General features: G+C 39.2%; 1 pseudogene; it reads left to right on the top strand.

Annotated features, from left to right (window-relative positions):
- The first annotated feature begins 5,172 nt into the window (after positions 1-5,172).
- Positions 5,173-5,291, top strand: LOC136881364 (5S ribosomal RNA; annotated as a pseudogene).

Below are 5,291 nucleotides of genomic sequence, written 5' to 3'. Positions count from 1 at the left end.
AGTACAATGTGTCCCAGCAGTTTGACACATAGATTTGTAAGTCATTTTATATTGCAGTTACATCTTTCACATCTCTGCCCCTCTGCACTTGACTGAGCAGTCAATTGTCTTCTTTCTTGTCATAACTTACTTAATATGACTGAGCACCTCATATTTTTCTTTCACATTTTACTTCAATTCATTTTTCAGTTTGCTTCTTACGATTTGCTTTACGTCGCTCGGACGCAGATAGGCCTTATGGCGACGAGCTCCTTTCCCGTCACGATCGGCGTACTCAAAAGTTCAGTGCTGTCACCGCTCTTGTTCATACTAGTGATGGACTATGTAGTAGCAGGTAGGGAAAGGACTGGGCATGGGAAGGAAGCGGCCGTGGCCTTAGTTAAGGTACAGCCCCAGCGTTTGCTTGGCTTGAAAAGTGGTAACCACGGAAAACCATCTGCAGGGCTGCCGATAGCGTGGTTAGAACCCATTATCTCCCGAATGCAAGCTGACAGCTACGCGACCCAAACCGCACGGCCTCTTGCTCGGTTAATTTTAATTCTCTTAATCTCAGTTTTTGTCAGAAGGTTGGAAATAAACTAGCGTTACCAAAGCACAAGAAAACCTAGATCAAGTGAAGAAATTCAGATATATAGGAAGTCTGATCACATCTGACGGAATACGTGAGAGAGAAGTAAATACCCGGATTGCACAGGCGACAAAAGCTTACTCAGAAAAATGAAGTGTCTACTAACATCTAAGATCATCAGCATAAAGGTACGAAACACTTCATGTAAAGTTTTGTATGAGGTGTCATAAGCTATGAGTTGGAAATATGGATGTTGCGAAATGCGGAAGTGCTGAAACTCAAGATCTTTGGGATGTGGTGTTGGCATTGGACTGATAAAGTCACAAAGAAGAAAGCTGTCAAAAGAGCAAATGGTTGAAACCTTGAACAGCAGAAGAAATAGCTTCGCTTGCTATTTGCTTCGAAATTTTGACTGGTGTACCACCCTGTTAGAAGGGAAACTGGAAAGTAGAAGGAGGAAAGGAAGACCTAGAGTGTAATTTATCGACAGCATTAAATGCAAACAGACCTACTGCAACCTGAAGCTGTTGGCCAAAGGAAGGAAATGCTAGGAAGACATACATGACACCCACCAACATTAGGGTTGAGGAGAATAAGAAGACCCGTGGGTCAGCGCACATGGGTAGTTCACATCACTCGAGTCCACTCTGGAATGAAATTGAAATAAAATACATGCTTTAATTTATCTAAAGTTGTCGAATAATGTCAGCTTTATCTAGTCTCCTCACTTTCTCCATAACTTATAGACATAAGTGTAACCCGGGTATTGAGGCATTAATAGGTTAGAGTGCAAAATATGCCAATGAGTATAACAAATATATTATAACCCTGTTATGAGGTTTGCATAGACATTAGGGGCTCGGCATCTTAGAACCCCCTGAAAATTATGTTACTCTCTTTACATTACGGAAGAACGGGCTAGAAGATTCCTCTTACTCAACAAATTATTGATTTCTAACCTGTTACTGGGCTCTAGACATAAGGAACACGAAATAAAAAGGACTGTGAGTAAATAATGATTTGGAGGAGAAATAAGGCAGCAGAGGACACCGTTGTCCAGCATTTCTTTCCTCAACGAGTATTCCCTTTATTAGGCACGTTCTCTCGATTGTTAGGTCACCTGAACGCGCCGTCCATCAATATCATTATCACAACCTTCATTTGTCAATAAACCAGTAGATGAGAGCAATTACCACAAAGTGTTTTCATTCCCTGATTATTAAGCACTCCATCAGTACACACAGAGCACATGGTGTTCATCATCCTGTCAGTACCTCACAGTAATGAAGCCATTAATAGAACTGAAACTTGTGAATGAGCTTTGCCAGACTTCCCCATTGCAATTCACGTTATGCGCAGTAACATAAATGGTAGTCAGATAAGAGAAAGAAGTCATCTATTATGTCAGACTTCATCAAAATATTGAAACTGACTAAAGCGTACAAAAGGGGGGCCAGTGACTTTGTCTTAACTGAGAATATATTTGGAAGAAAAATCCGCCATGATTCATTTTATTTCATAAAATATTATTATTTATCTATAGGGCTACTAATGACCATGAGATCTCAACTGTTTGACTTCTTGCGGGTCCACCTGGTTTTCATCCTTTCGGGATGTGCTTTCTTCCATGCATCAGAATGGACATCCTTCAGTCCAGTTGAGACTTCTTCTTGGTGAACTTGTCTAAGTTGGTGTGTGAGTGAGTGGTGCTCCGTGCTGAATGCCTGTTTCTTAGATTCCATGCTTTAAAATATCCTTATCGATCTCTACCAACCAAGGAGAAATCGTTTTTTGAGATTTCTGAAGCAGGATAACAAACGTTTACAGATTCTTTCATCTGGAAATCTGAAGAGATAAGCGTAACATGTTATCCTTCTTTCCCGGATACCCTTGATATCTTTTCGGTGTGGGGTGCATATTTGTTTCTCCAAAGACAGTAAACACCATCTTTGAGGTCTGAAACAAGAATTTTTCGAATAATCCTCGTTTCCTTAATTGCCATTTTTTCACAAGCAGGTTATGTGCTCGAAGTGTTGAACATTCTGCTCATATAATGCTTCAGGTCTAATTACAGTTTAATAATGTCGAATTTTTGTATTTTGAGACGTGGACTTTTTATTATATATGTTTTGAGTGAATCGGAAGACTGTTCCAAACTTGTTGACCCGGGTTAATACGGTGAACTCATTAGAACTGTTCGATTCAACCCATTCACCAAGGAATATGAATCTTTCCACTTTGAAGATTTTACCGTGGGTAGTCAGTAGATGTGATGGAGCATGTATGACGTTAGAAATTAAATGGATTTTGGTAGGAGATTTTGAGGCCAATCGTATCTGCGCATTCATGCAGGTAATTGATTTGTTGCGTAGCTAGTTCAGGAGAGGAAGTACAGTAAGGAGAACAAGCTCATCTGCAAAAGCAAGACAGTCAACGTTGATACCATTACGAGTTCGGCTTAGTTGGACTTCATTAGGAATTCCTCTAGATTGGATAACATGTCTCCATTCCCGGATGACCCTCTCGAGAACATAGTTAAAAATAGTGGTGATAGTGCATCTCCTTGCTGAATTCCCGTTTGGATTTGAAAGACAAAAATATTATTATTATTATTATTATTATTATTATTATTATTATTATTATTATTATTATTATTATTATTATTATTATTACTATTATTATTATTATTATTATTATTATTATTATTATTATTATTATTATTATTATTATTATTATTATTATTATTATTATTGCATGATGAGCGAGTTTTGTGGTGCTAACCAACTACCGTGGAAGGCACTGTACCCTGCTACTTGCCGCATCTTGCCGTTTGCTATTGGAGCGATGAGAAAGATAAAAGCAAGGAAAGAAAGAAGAAACAATCTAATTGTTGTCCTGTTCTCAACCTTTAACAGTGCTCTCCTTGGTGTAGTATCTATTCTTGACATTTCCGCTTGACGTTCTCATTAACTAGACGCAGGTCGTTTTTGGGGTATGAATGAAATTTCTGACCAATGTTTTGTTGATACTGGTTTGATGTGTAAAACCTATTTTCAGAATTTAGCAGAGGGTGAGGTCGAGATGCGGTAGGAGGGAGGCGGGGTGGTAATATATTATCTGTAACAGCTCTGTAATCAAATACGCCATACAAAACAGCCTTCGATCCACTTTCTGCGTATCCCATCTCTGAATTCTATCGAGAATATGTGTAGGCTTTCCCTTAGCTATGTCTTCAATAAAAGGGTGCAGTAGGTTGGAAATGAACCTATGGCTGTTAACGATTTATTTATGAGAAAATGATCGACTATATAATCCGATTTGCACGTATAGCACATCCTGGACAACTTTTACAACAGTAAGAGGGTTTTCGCGGGTTTGCCTAGTAGTCATTGTTGATCAGTACCTAGTTTACTTATTAGAAAACGAAATTTCCTTCAAGTTAATTAACTCGCAAATATCACTTAATAATGGATATTGAAACGACCAGGTTAAGTCTTTTTCACACCATGATCCGACCTATTCTACTCTACACTTCGAAAACACAGTGCATACTTAAACGGGATCAGACCAAATTTGAGGTCTTCCAAATACAGTGTTCGCGCCAAGTTATGCGAATCCCATCTCGGGATCACATAATAAATCAAGTCATTTGATGTAGAAATGAACAGTAACCCGTGATAGAAGAGCTAGTACAGACACGTTGACTTCCCTGGTTTGGTCATATATGCCGAATGGATGTTACCCGACCAACCTGCAGGATCCTATGGAGAAATAGACTCTCTCAGTGGCCAGGCAGCGAAAAAACCCTGGACCAGACAATTTATAGATAACTTGTGGAACCGCGGTTTCAACCTTGGCAAAGTAAGAATTACGGCCATGGAGAGCATGGCATGAAAACAGCTTGTGAACACCATTCGACATCCACTGACACTCACAGTAGCATACGGAATCAGGAGTCCATCTAGATCAAATGCCAACTAGGAATATAACAAGAAGAAGAAGAAAAAGAATTCGCATAATACAGATTTAAACTTCTACTAAGTGAGGATATGAAACGATAGTGTATACATTTCACATTAGGATATCAGTAAACATTGCCTGTGTGAGCGATATGAAAAAAATGTCTGAGGCAGGTAATGTAACGAAAACGTCATTTAACATAGCTTTTTTTAACAAGCTAGTAAATTTCTCCAAATAATTTCTACCCAAAAGCTCAGTTAGTGTCTGCATGTGAAGGAATATGCAGCTTTGCTCTCGCTGGAAATAACGTTCACATTTTTAAACGCCACTGCTAATGGCAGTGGCGCAATTACAGTAATGGAATCTGAGTTATCGATGTTAATACTCAATTTAAAATATGGGGACGGCAAACATGAAAGGGCCTTTTAAAGTGTAAAATTAAAAGCCCAACGTTATGAGGTGCAATGCACACTTTCTACTCTTTCCAAGTATCAATAAGTGAACAGTTGCCCGTTTGATATTAAATGAGAGGTGAATTCGCAGTAACAGGTTTCCATATACCACTCACAGCTTGTGAAATGGACGTGGTTATCACAGGGAATCAGTCAATTCTAGAAATTCTTGTACCAACAAGGGATCTGTGTGCCGACGGCCATATCACGTTGAATATACCGGTTTTCGTACAATAACCGCAGTCAAGCAACATTGGGCGTGGTCAGTACTTGGATGGGCGACCGCTTGGGAATGCTATTTGCCGTCGGCT

This window comes from Anabrus simplex, chromosome 9 (assembly GCF_040414725.1).
Source record: "Anabrus simplex isolate iqAnaSimp1 chromosome 9, ASM4041472v1, whole genome shotgun sequence".
Classification (NCBI taxonomy): Eukaryota; Metazoa; Arthropoda; class Insecta; order Orthoptera; family Tettigoniidae; genus Anabrus; species Anabrus simplex.
The sequence above is the reverse complement of the archived record's forward strand: the minus strand, read 5'-3'. Positions and strand labels throughout refer to the sequence as shown.